General features: G+C 45.1%; 1 pseudogene; it reads right to left on the minus strand.

The window, feature by feature from the left end:
• Window positions 1-11,042: 11,042 nt before the first annotated feature.
• LOC128596342 (dual specificity protein phosphatase 7-like) lies at window positions 11,043-12,940 on the minus strand (annotated as a pseudogene).
• Window positions 12,941-13,793: the final 853 nt, after the last annotated feature.

A 13,793-nucleotide genomic window follows, 5' to 3' on the forward strand; every position in this document is an offset into this window, starting at 1 on the left:
CACTCTGCCCCTGAGGGTTAAGGCTGCAAGGCGGCTCAGACCCCACCCTTAGGCTTCTCAGTCCCTGTGTTACCTGCTCCCACCTGATTCTAGCTCTGCAACCCTGAGGGTGGAGCTTGCTGGGGCTGGTCGCTCACAATGGCTCCCTGTGGCCCACAGCCAAACACTATTAGCTCCGTCTGGCTCAGCGGCTCAGACTGGGGCCCTAGACAACAGCCAAAGTTCTCCGCATTCCTGCTCAGGCTCTCCCCAAGACAGTTCAACTGAGTACCAAGTCCAAAGTCACCAAAACAGTTCACAGGTAAGGCCTTTCTGGTTTGCAGTCTTGCTGCTACTGAACTTACAGTTGTGGGCGGGTTTAGACCAATTGAACACATGCGACCACTTGCCAGTTTTCCACTGTTTTAGTCCTCCTGGGGTCCAGAAGTCTCTTGCTGATTCTCTGTATCCTCACAGGGGTGATGATAGGTGGATCCCACCAGCCAGATGCCTGGAGTCCTATCTCCCTGGACTCATGGTACCCAGATGCAAGGAAGCTGTTACTTGGCCGCCATCTTTCTCTCCTCCCCCTTTGGAAAGGGATTCTGATCTTCACAGCTCTAGACAGCTTACTCCTGAGGCTGAAAAAGAATTACAGTGGGTTGAGGAACATATTCAGGATGCTCAATTAAACCAAATCTCTCAAATCAATAATTTTTCTATCTGTTTTTCCATCAATGCACTCTCCTATAGGACTGATTGCGCAAGAAACAGCCTTTGTTGAATGGTGTTTTTTACGTAAGAAAGCATCCAAAAGGATGGAAACCTACATACAAAAAATGGCATTTATAATATTAAAAGGAAGACAACACTTAAGACAATTAATAGGAAGAGATCCTGAAAAAATTATTTTTCCTCTAATAATCAAATTTCTGATTTACTTATGTTGAATGCTGAATGGCAAATTGCATTATCAGATTATATTGGAATAATAGACAATCATTTTCCTCCAGATAAAAGAATTCAGTTTCTTAAAAATACTTCTTGGATTTTGCCTGAAATTGTAAAATTAGAACCCATCTCACATGCAGAAATGTTTTACATGGATGGAAATAAAATGGGACCATCTTGATATTTAGGTCCTCATACTCATTAAGTACAACAATTCCCTTATTCATCTGTACAAAAAGCAGAGCTATTTGGTATTATATTACTTCTAAAAGATTTTCCTGATCATCCCCTTAACATTATTTCTGATTCACAGTATTCTACTCATATTGTAAAAACTATTGAAACTGTTACTTTGCCATTTTATTCACAAGAACTTACTTTATTGTTTTCATGCCTTCAGCAGTTAATTAGACATAGATCTTTTCCTATATATTACACTCATGTTAGAGCTTACTCCAATATATCAGGACCCATTTCATTGGCCAAACTATTGATCAGTTAGTGGGTTCAGTTTTATCTGCTCAACATGAGCATACATTACATCATACTAATGCTTGAGCTTTAAAAAGGAGACATAACATTTCTTGGCAAGAGCTATAATACATAACATACTGCAAGAGCTATAATACATTCTTGCCCTACTTGTCAGCCTTTAACAGCTCCACATTTACTTATGGGAGTCAATCCTAGAGGATTATTATCTAATCGGTTATGGCAGATGGATGTTACTCAGTTTCAAGAATTTGGAAAATTAAAATATATCCATGATTCTGTAGATACTTATTCTCATTTTTCTTGGGCTTCAGCAATGACATCTGAGAAGGCTGATGCTGTAATTTCTCATTTATTAGAAGCCTTTTCAGTCATGGGTAAACCTTTGACTATAACAAGATAATGGTTCTGCTTATATTTCTAGCAAATGTCAAGCTTTTATAAAATTACATAATATAAATCATATTACTGGTATTCCTGGTAATAGTATAGGACAGGCCATTATCAAAAGACAAAATCAAACTTTAAAAGAAATGCTGTTAAAACAAAAGAAAGGAGGAGAACAGTATAATATCAACCCGAGAAATAGATTATCTTCTGCTCTTTATACTTTAATTTTTTTGAATATGAATGACAAAAATGAGATTCCATCTCATAAGCATTGGATCAAAACTACTACTACTCCATTAAATCAACCCATTTATTATAAGGATACTCTAACAAACTCATGAACCCTGGCACATGTTATATTATGGGGTAGAGGCTATGCTTATATTTTTATAGGAAATACTAAAATTTAGGTTCCAAATAAAAACTTGAAACTCTGACATGGCTCCCCAGACACATACCCAGAAATTGGAGAAACAAATGATGTCCCACTTGAATGGACTAAAACTGGCAGCAACATGGAAGGAGAGACAATCCATGATCCTGCCTTGGACAAAGGAAGTACCCCTGATGACTTGGGGTTGGGTAAAGAAATTGTGCCATCAAGCCAAGAAACTGGTGAATTATATCCACCAGCAGATGAATGCCTCCAATCTATTTCTGGCAGTGATGGCCCTTTTAACTGTCCAGACTCAAGGACAAAAATATAAATATTGAACTTACATTTCTAACCCTCCTTTACTTTAAGGTGTTAGTTGGTTGGAACCTACTGTTCCTATTTATGTTAATGATTATTCTTGGCTTCCTGGTGCTTATGACACCAGAGGGCCATTCCAGCCTAATGAAGAAGGCATGGTAATTTCTAATTATACTACTGGGGTGATTGGTCCTCCTATATCTTTTGGAGACCACTCCCATTGCCTCAACATGTCTATTCAGTGGGCTAGTGTATATAGACATAAGCCTGAAAACAAAGAACAAATATCTGAAATGTTTGTTAAGTACTTACTCTCTAGACCAGGTTCGTATCGATAAGATTTCTTCCAATCCTGAGTTATCACCTTGTAAATGCATATGTTTTCAGAATGAATGGGTACATTGGACCAAATGTGAAGGAGATTTTGCACATATGCTTATTGATACCACAGGTGGAGAAGTCATGGATTGGGGACCTATGGCTTACTTAAGATTAGACTTGGAATCAGCTTTGTCTTTAAAAATTTTTATATAATGAGAGTAAAGCGTCAGCTTCAGCTTTTGAGTATATTTCATGGATGAACGGAGGGTGCCCCCCCAACTCCCATTACCTGGAATTGCCACATATCCTAAACAAATGCATCTGTGGAAAAATGCTGTACCTTTACAACCTCTTAAGTCTTGGACTGGAGGATTATTTTTCCATAACAACCTCCAAGAATATGAAATTAAGTTTATGGTAAATGACACCAAGTACATTCAAGCCTGTTTACAACTTTCTTTTGTGTGGCTAAAAGGAAATTGTTACTTGAAATAAAGTAACAGGAGAATTATTTTGTTCTACTTGCCAATTGTTTACTTGTGTTAACAATTCTTTGAGTTTTAATCCATCTAAGGAACAACTGTACTTGCTGAGAGCTCACACCAAAGTTTGGCTGCTGATCAACTTAAACAGACCTTGGCAGGAGTTCCCAGCATTTTCTATTCTGCAACTTATAGCTGATTAGATCCTGAAAAGAAGCAGACATTTCATTGGTCTGCTCATTGCTGCCATCTTGGGGTTATTGCTGTTAATGCTGCCGCTGCTACTGCTGGTGTTGCATTAACTGAAAATATTAAGACTCAAAACTTTGTGGCTGATTGGCATAAGAACTCTGAACAATTATAGACTGCCCCAAAACAGATTGATACTGAAATATATAATGAATTACCAGATTTAGAACAAGCTGTTGTTACATAGGTGATGAATTGGTCAGTTTAAAAAAACACATAAAATTAAAATGTGATTGGAATATGTCATTTTTTTGTATTACCCCTGTGTAGGGTAATATTTAGAAATAAACATATCCTACATCAAGCACACAAAGTGAGCTCAGTGTGAGTTAAAAACGGCTGCTGCTAACACAGAGGCTTAGGAAACCTGGGCCCCCCTGAGGCACGCACAGAGCTGGCTTGCTTGGGGTTAAAATTCCACAAGCTGAGTCTCTGAACTTATGCACCATTAATCCTGAGGCCAAAGGGCATGTTGCCCCTCCTCAGAGATGTGGGCCAGAGGGTTGACATATATTAAAAACATACTGTCTAAAGGTGTATAGGTGTTCTGCCCTGTGAGAAACATAGTCGTTACTTCATGTGGGGTAAACTGAATGCTTGAAGGTATTTTTCCATTAACTCTGTTCCCCTGTGGCTTTTCTGATCTTTGTGATCTTTATTTAGATGTTTGCTCAGGAGATTAGTTAATGTTTAGAAAAGAATTTTAAATGCAGAAGTGATTGTGTTGATATGGCAACATGATGTCTCCCCACAAGTTAATTTTAGATAGGTAAAATGAGGTAATGGTGAAATTAGTAGATTATAGATTAAGTGTATACGTGACTAGGAGTGTATAAAATGAGACCCCTGAATAAAGAACTTTGCTACATGCCATCTTGAATGTGTAGTCATTTCTTTTTTTTTCTTTCTTTTTTTTTTTTTTATTAAATCGTAGCTGTGTACATTGATATGATCATGGGGCATCATTCACTAGCTTCACAGACCGTTTGACACACTTTCATCACACTGGTTAACTGTAGTCATTTGTTTCTTGCCTCCTTTCATTAACATTATAGGAGTGAGCCTGTACCTGAGGCTGTGTGGCTGTCTCTTTGTGGCACCGACATTTACACCAACACCCCTGTTATGTACAATGAAACTAAGTTCCCTTGGGAAAAAGTGAAAAAACATTTGTTAAACTATAGGCAAAAAGCCTATGTATCTCTGTGCCCACCTGCCTGAGAGAGAGCAGTAACAGTTTCTTGCTTCACACAGTAATGCTGGGGCCTAGGCTGAACTCAAACAATGAGCCATTAAGCCTGGATGCTTTGGAGGTAAAAGTCCAGCCCTAGTGACATGGCAGCCTCTAAGCCTGAAAGGTTTGGAGGTAAAAGTCCAGCCTCAGTGATACGGCAAGAGGCTGATGCATGCAAGGCATGTCATCAGTAAGTGTTTGGAACTAGCAGGCTATGGTTTAGCAAGATAAGAAGTTTCTGCCTTCAGGTAGTCTCGGGCCTCTGGAGACTGGTGATACAATCAACCCTATCCCCTGCTGTGGTCTTGTGACATATTGGTCCGTGGGTGAGTAGAAGAATGTATATCAGTTGATCAGTAGTCTAGCAGGCTCTGGGAAAAGGATGGTTTGTTTTTTGTTATAGACCCCTGAAGCCATTGTGGGATTATTTATTAATAGTGTCTGCAGAACTGGCTATTTAAGCTGGTCAGAAATAAAGAAGTTTGCTACTTGCCACTAAGAGCTTGTAGTCATTCTTTGCTTTATACTATTTCAAAAGCAGGTTTTACCAACGCGTCATTGACCACCTGAACAGCCATTCATGCAACATTAAGCCATGAAAATTTAACCGCTGATATTGTTAATTTACAACATGAAGTGTATTCCACTTTTCAGCATAAATTGGAAAAAGTGGATGGAAATGCGATTTTAAAAGGAATTGCTGGTGGAATGGAACAGTTAAATCCATTGCCAAAAGTTAATGGTCTGATTGGAAGTTCCGTAGGATCATTTGCATTGTTATTAATTTTGTGTTTGATTTTATATATTGTGTGTAAGGGAATTAAACTAAGCAAGAAAATGAAAGATATGCTGTGATTTTCGTATTAATGATGAGTGATATAAATGCTCAAAACCACAATAAAAAAGAACAGGGGAATTATAGGTGGAAAGCCTATAAATAAGCCTTTAAATGGTTCCATTTTGTGAAGGCAGGTTTGAAGTCTTTTGTGAATTAGAAAGGAAGAAACCTGGATAGAACTCCATATGTGGCTAAAGGCCTGGTCACATAGAAGTGATTGAAGTCCTGGTTTTGTCAGGGCAGGCCTGCAGGCAGGTACCTGTATATCTCAGGAATTTTCTCCCTAAAGATGGATGACTGCCTCCAGATGGTCTGTTAAAGGTCAAACATTCAAACAGCTTATTCCCCCAGAACCTTGTTTTGTGGTTTTGTTATTGATTACTTAGCATAAGAGTAGCTTTACATAATGTTACTGGAGTGGTTATCAGTTAATCCTAGATCCGTAGGTGCCAGGCAGTGAGAGGCCTGGGGCTGAGGTTTAAGTCATATGTTTATTGATTAGTATTGCCTGTATAAACTTTGATGGAAGGAATAAAGTTGCTGCATGCCATGAGAGCTACAGCCTTCCTTATTCACCACACAATTTCATTGCAGGTCTTAATCTCTGCAGCACTGCACCACACAACTTTCACACAACACAGGCTGATCTCAAATTCCTAAGCTCAAGCAGTTCACCCACCTTGGCCTCCCAGAGTGCTAGGATTATAGATATAATATGAGCCACCACAGCCAGCCAAGATATCAGTTTCATACATTTTATTTTTCCCAAATACACTTCAGCAAGTACTTACTTAAGGCTTTAGCTTTAATTCTATTTCTTCTTTAACACAGTTTCATAGTTTTAGGTAGTCAAATCAATTGACTTTCCCTTTGACTTCTGACACTACTCTTAAGCACTAATCATGCCACTCCAGATAAGTGTGGTCATTTTTACTTTCCTTTAGCATTTTTTGCAGAGGATTTCTTTCTTTTAAGACTTAAAATCTCTTTAGCTCAAACAGTGTTCAAATGAAATATAATACAAGTCACAAATGTGAGCCACACATCATTTTAAATTTTCTGGTGGCTACATTTTTTTAAAGTAAGAAAGATTGGCACAGCACAGCAGATTGTGGTGGCAGTGAAACCATTCTGTATAATGTCACAGTGATGGATACGTGTCATTCTATTGTCAAAAGCTATAGAACATACAACACCAAACCCACACCCTTATGTCAACTCTGAACTTTGGGTTATAATAGAGTGTCCTTATAGGTTCATTGACTCTCACAAAGGTGCCACTCTGATACTGGAGATCATCCATGTGTGGGGATATTTGGGAACTGAGTACTTTCTGCTCAGTTTCCCTAGGAGCCTAAAACTCTAAAAAAGGTAAGTTGATCCACTTTAAAAAGTTCAAAATTATCTCTAAAAAGTCAAAGAAACAGGTAAAATGAACTTTAATCATATTTTTATTCATCCCCACAGATTAAAACACCATTTCATGTGTCATCTCTTCAATAAAGTCAACAAAATCTTTTCCATGTTTGAGTACTAAGTTATCCAAATTTGGTTTCTCTTTTCCAACTTATAGGACATCTGTGCTCTTGTTCGTGACATTTTCAGTGCTGGACAGTCCCAGGTAGCTCATGGCCACTGTACTAGTCATCTCAGCTGTAGAACTGGGTTGGATCCCATGGGAGAAACAGGAGTCTATTTTGCTGTTTCCTTCAACTTCACCTCCCACTTGCTCCTCTTGCCAAGGCACAGCAGCCAACTTGTGTTTTCTCACCTTTCCCAGTGTGAGCTCCACTTGGCTCTCATTTGTCAGCCACTGACACACCTTGGCTTCCCAAGCCCTCTACCACTCCATCCTGGCCACCTCCCATATGGCCTTCCCACTGTGGAGCCTGCTCAGGAGCTCACCACCTGGTCACCACCATCCCCTGCAGGTCCTGCTCTGGGACAGACTCAATAATAATGAAAGTGTGAAACTCTACACCTAACCACCAACACTTGCTGAGCACATAAGCCAACCTAACCCTAACCGTATGCATAAGGGTGCATCATCTTATCTAGACCTTATGACCATTGGAGGGCTGGAGTCACATAAGGACTGACTCATGAATACAAGCCATGAACACTGACAGGACCAGCCTGTGTTTGAAGTTGTAGGTGCAGCTTCAGTGTCACTTGGGCAAAAGGCCTGGGGATGTTGGGGTTGAGCCAGGTTTCTCCATTTTGCTCACAAGGGGTTCCTAGTGGGTTCCCTGAAACATGCCCACATATCGCTTATGCACCACCACTCCTCACCACCTCCCAACCTCCAGGAACCAGTCATTGGTTCCTTGCAGTGAGGAGGCACAGGTGGGGGCTACCTGCTGCTCCACCTTGAGACCAACAACATCTGGCCTGCCCTGCAAAAGCAGACAAAGGCTGCTGGGGGGGCAGACTCATCTCACACTCTTGCATCCCACCCCCCTGTGAGCCTGCATGCACAATGAACCTCCAAGCTGGGGAACTGAGCCTTCAGCAGCAGGAGGAGGTGGCCAGTGTGAGGGGTATCCTGGGCTGGGAGGACTGGAGAGGTCCTCTCCCAGTAGCAGCCTGTCTCCCCAACCCAGTTGGGGTGCCCACTGCACCGACAGGAGCACAAAATGGGGAGAGCACCTCTGTCCTGCTTGAGGAACCCCTCTCTGGGTGACTGGCATGAAATCCAGCCTTTTACCCCTGCCCCTTTCCTGTTAACCAGCCCTGGCACTTGTTCCCCTCCAGTGGGGAGGGAGGGGGTGGCTTTGCCACCAGACTACAAGGGCAGCCTTGGACAGAGAGACCACCAGACTTCATGTCCAGATTGCAACAACTGTTTCTTTAGTTTCTCTTTGTGTCTCTCTGAATCTTCAGGGTCCAGTCCTCCCTACCTTAATTTTTTGACTAAAGGGAAATGGAGGGGAGTTTTGGTGATTTTTTTGGACAGTCTTGCAGTCTAGACCTGGAGCCTGGAGGCAATGGGGAAAGGAGAGAATGTCCAAGCCTTAGGTCTCCCAGAGCAATGTGATTGTGGATGGCTAGGGATGGGAAACTGTGACAATTTGGTGGTGGTGTGCATGTGGTGTGGGGAGAGGGAGTTGGAGAGGGGAAGGCCACAGCCTGGGCTCACACTTCCAGCCTATGGAGGAATGAGGACCCTGGAGGGAGAACAAGTTCCCAGAAGAAGGAGACTCGTCCCCACATGAAGGAGGGGCCCTCAGGTGAAAGAGAGGGTTCCACAGGGGAAGAAAGGATCCGTAGTAAAAGAGAGAGGCCCCAGAAGATGAAGTGTCCTTGGTGAAGGAGAAAGGTTCCCTTGGGGATCCCTCTCCCTCCCCACAGCTGGTGACCTCAGGGAAGCCCCAGGCACTGTGCTCACAGGAGGAAGTTGCTATCTGCCCTTTGGAGGCTAATGATGACAGGAATGCTCTGAGCCAAAGAGTTTTAAAGAATGGAAAGACTTTATTCTAATCTGCCCCATTATTTACAAATAATGACTGCTTATTTATTTTAAATTGGAAAAGAAAAAAGTGGCAAGAAGAGAAAGAGGTGAGACTGGGTCTCTAGGTCTAAACAACTCTGCCCAGGATGATTTCCTTCTTGATTCTTCCTGAGCTTAGTTTTGAGGACTTCTGATTACAAGGTGCATTCTGCTTTCCTTTTTTTTTTTTTTTTTTTTAAGAAAAAATAATATTTACTTGCAGTATAAACAGTCCTGTTGATGGTTCGGGGTATACATACATATGGGTGTGTACATATATGTAGGGTCACAAATTTTCCTTCATGAGATCATAAAGCAAACTGACCACTCTCTAGCATACCCTCATTTACACAAATCTGATGCTTCTGAGTTTTTAAAAATAAAAGAGAAAGAACCATGTGTAGCATGGAAGCTTTTTGTCAATTTCTCAACTGTGGCAAGATTTTAATCTGCTGCCCAAAAGGATCCCTGAAAGCCACCCCTGTGAGGTAAGATGCAGTGGAGGAGAGTTTCTGGGGCCTCACTCATGTGCTGAGTGCTGCTCCATCAGGGACCCTGGCCTGACCTCATACCCCTCCCTGGGTCTCCATGCAGTCCCGACACCTGATAGAACCGAGGTTGGAGAAGGAACACAACTAGAGGAGGATAATGGAATCTGTGGCTTTGTTCTGTGGATATGGAGGGTGGGGTATACTGAGCCAAACACCCCTTCTACCTGTCCATCCTTGCCCCCTGCTGCCCCTGCCCTAGGGTTGAAATGGGTGCAAGTCTCCTGGCAGTAGAAGGCATGGGCAAAATGAGAACAGGTCAGGCTTCAATGGGGACAAGGGGGCTGGGAGAGGCAACTGGACCAAAGCAACAGCCAGAGTCAGGGAAGAATTTGGAGGCAGGGTTGGCCCCCTACCACCTAAGCTCTTCCAGCCACTAGGCCTCCACTCCCAGTTACAGAGAGAGAAGTAGTGGGTAAATATATAAAAGGACCCAGGGCCTATGCCCTCCTAGGAGCTGAGCCCAGAGGCTTCATGCTACTGCTTGGTAGTCCCCTGCTGCCAATCTCTGGCAGGATGGTGGCAGAGCCCCAGAACCCCCACTTTTTGCCTCACAGAGGTCGGTAGGGACCCCCAGAGGAGAGAATGGGAGAGCTGAGATTGCAAAGACCACCAATAACAACTTGCAGCAGCCCTCACTGCCAAGTGCAGTGCTAAGCTGGACTGGGCCAAGGGTGAGAGATGGCACAACTGGGGGTCCCAACACCTGGAAAGCAGCAAACTACCCATTCAAGAAGGGCCCACCGAAGAAACGGAGGCTTCACACATGTGCAAGACGCATTTGGTCCAGATCATCATGGTGTTTGTCTTTTCCATAAAAAACAAACATAATTGTTTTCTGTAGAACAAAAAACAAAACTGAGAACACTTCTCTCTCTCTGTAGGATCAAGAAAGGGATGAACTACTGATTTATACAATCCACTATTGCATGTAGCCTGAAAATCACACTTTTTGTGAAAAAAGTAAAGAAGAGCTGGAACACTCTTTGTGCTCCAGGGAGCTTGGATTTACCTGCCCAAAGCAAAAAGTAAACTCAAGTCTAGGGATATGTCTTTAAAAAGTAGCCAAATTGGCTGGGCCATCAGCAGAAAGGAGTGTCCTAGGAAAGGATGAGGCCACGTGGGACACACAAAGCTACACGTCTGAGAGCTGAGCTGAGGCCTCTCCAGCAACCCTTGCAGTGGGAGGCCTTGCCTGTGGGCCATGCTCCCACAGGACGGTAAAGGCACTCAGCCACTGGTTAGCCTGGGCCTCTGGGTACAGGCAACCTCTGTGGGTTCCTCAGGCCAGAGGCAGTGGGCTTGGGCCCTCCCACATGGCCCTGTGGAGGGCTGAGCATGGGCCTGGTGCCATGCCCAGCAGTGTGCCAGGCTTCACATGGACTGGAACATATTGAGTGGGAACAGATTGTGATTGGTGGGTGTGGAGAAGCAGAGCTGCTCATTGGGCAGCATGGTTGTGACATGGGCTGCTTAGCCCCAGTGTTGGCTCAAAGTCTAGCCAGCTGCCCCATGAAGTTGAAGTTGGGGGAGATGTTGGACTTTTTCCTCTTGACAAAGTCATAGGCATCACTGAGTCATGGGTTCATCTTCTGCATCAGCTAGGCCCAGTGACTGTCACTGAGTGGCTGATGCCTGCCAGGCAGTGCACCAGGACACCACACTTCCTGGAATGGGCCTCGTCAATGAAGCTGATGGCCTCAGGGAAGAACTGGGAGAGGTTCTGGCTCCGTGATCAGAGATGGAGATCTGCTTGTAGGTGAACTCCGAGGCATTGGGTAAGTTGATTGTGACATCAAGGAAATACTTGATGCCGTACTTGCCAAGCACGTACACATTGGTGGAGTCCTTGTTGCAGCCAAGGTAGAGGTAGGGCACAATCTGCTCAGGGAAGGCTGGTTGGCTAGATGATACAGGGCTGCCATCCTACACAGTGGCACTGCTAGGCAGCTCTCAGTCTGACTTGCTGTGGGAGCAAGCAGAGCTGATGCATACCCCTTCCACCCACCCCAGGCCCAGCACAGAGGTGAGTGGTGAGCTACTGGTGTTAAGGGGGGAGATAAGGACCACTGACTCAAATTAGAATTTCAAAAGGAGTCTTTTATTAACCATGGGGCTGTCTTAGCAAAGTCTAAAGTAGACTAAGTGAGAGAGCATTGAGGGGTCTGAAGTTGGGGTTTTTCTGGTCTAAAAGTTGGCAACAAGCCAAACAGGTGATCTGAAAGTTAGCAATTAGAAGTAAAAGGAAAATTAGCAAAAGCAGAAAGCAAGCATGGGGTGAGGATGACCCCCTTTTACAGAAGCGAACCTGCAGTTTAGCAGATTAGCCAATAGGTAACAAAGGGCAGATAACAATAAAGTAACCTAAAGCAGATCTAGCAACTAATGGATAAGTAAAACAATTTGTCATAGCACTTAGCTCATTAATTCTCATGATGACGGCACTTGACCCATGTGTTCTTATCTCGTTCTGTTCCGCCGGGATCCAGACTAATCTAAGAGTGACGGTGCCTGTCATCATTTCAGAGTTAGGGTATTTCTTAATTTTGTCCTTTCATCTTTTATCCTACACAGCACCCTAATGCACGTCCGTGGCAGGCAGTATCCATCTCTAGTGCATGTCAGCGGCAATGCAATATCCATCTTATGGGGGTGCTGGGGCAGCGGGCACCCATCTCACTGGGTGAGGACCAGCTGTCCACGTTGGTCTCGCAGGGCTCTGAGGACTCTGTTTGGAACTTGTTGAAACCACCTTGGAGGTAGTAGACCCGGCAGTCATCGTCGCGCAGCTTCTGCAGCAGCAGACCGGGCACCGAGTTTGGAGCGCTGGGTTGGGGCTGCCACTCGGCCTTGGTCTGGTCCTCCAGCAGCACAGTGGCCGCCTTGCAGCGTGCGGCGAAACTTGCGCTTCTTGCGGGAGTGGTTGGGGATGGTGGAGCTGATGGTCAGGTTGCCCTTGCACAGACCGCGCAGCATGCGGCCCTGGATGGCTAGATTGATGGCCATTTCAGTGTGTAACGACTGGAAGAGCTGCAGCGGGCGACAGTGGAGCAGCAGCAGCAAGGCGCCGCTGCGTGCCTCCAGCTCCTTCTGTAGCCACTCCGCGCTCCTGCAGGGCATGGCCCCTGCTCCGGTTGCTGCGCTCGCCTCAGTGCCAGCGTTGTCCCACACCCAGCACCAGGCTGGGATCCCGCCCAGGTGTCCCCAACTGCCGCCGCCCCGGCAGCCGACAGGTGCGCCAGCGCCGGGGGGTCGCGGAGCTGGTTTTTCATGGAGAGAGCAGACGGCCCGGGGCTGCACTTCAGCCACCGGGGCCCCAGCCGGGTCTCCGGGCGCCGGCCTCCGGTCCAGCTGCAGCGCCCGCCGTCCAGGCCGCCCCGCCCTCCGGGAATTCTGCTTTCTGTATACGGCGCCATCCTAAGACGAGTTTTCACTCAGTCAGTGTCTTTCTTTTGAAATCCTAGGGTAGCGTAGCCCCCAAGGGTGGATTCTTCCTGGCCTTGCCACTTTCTGGCTCCGTCTCCCACCTGGAGCTGTGGCCTCACCAGTATATCAGCTCTGTACTGTTCAGCTGGGCAGGAAATTCGAGGTGGTCCTGATGGTGTTTGATGGGGAGCTTCTGAGCCCGAAACACTTGTGGAAGCCAGCTGTGGTAGTCGACCAGCAGGTTAGGGATGTAGCTGCAGCTGGTCTGAGGAAGCGCCCCTCCACAACTTCCTCCCAGCCTCGGGCCCCTGTTCTGTTGGCACTCCAACAGAATTGCCCCAGAGCCACCAGCCAGGCAACCCTCCCCACCTGCATCCTGCCCATTTCACATCACCTAGTGATGCTAGCCTGCAGTCCACCTTCCAAGGAGAAAGAATACCTCAGAGGAGGAGGCAAAAGTTCCTGGGGAAGGTGACATGGGCTAGGGACAGGTCTCTTGTCTCAGCAGCATCAGAGGCCACAGAAACCCACGATGTTGGGTCCCAGGGAAAAAGACCCATTTGCTGAGAGGTATCTTTCACTTCAAGTGAGAAAAAGGCATGCTGCAGAATAAAGTCCTTGCCTGTGTTTCCAGTCCATGGCCAGTTCATTCCATGCAATGAGTAGTGGCCCCACATTCCATTCTTCTTGGACTTGCAA

Source organism: Nycticebus coucang, chromosome 10, assembly GCF_027406575.1.
Source record: "Nycticebus coucang isolate mNycCou1 chromosome 10, mNycCou1.pri, whole genome shotgun sequence".
Lineage (NCBI taxonomy): Eukaryota > Metazoa > Chordata > Mammalia > Primates > Lorisidae > Nycticebus > Nycticebus coucang.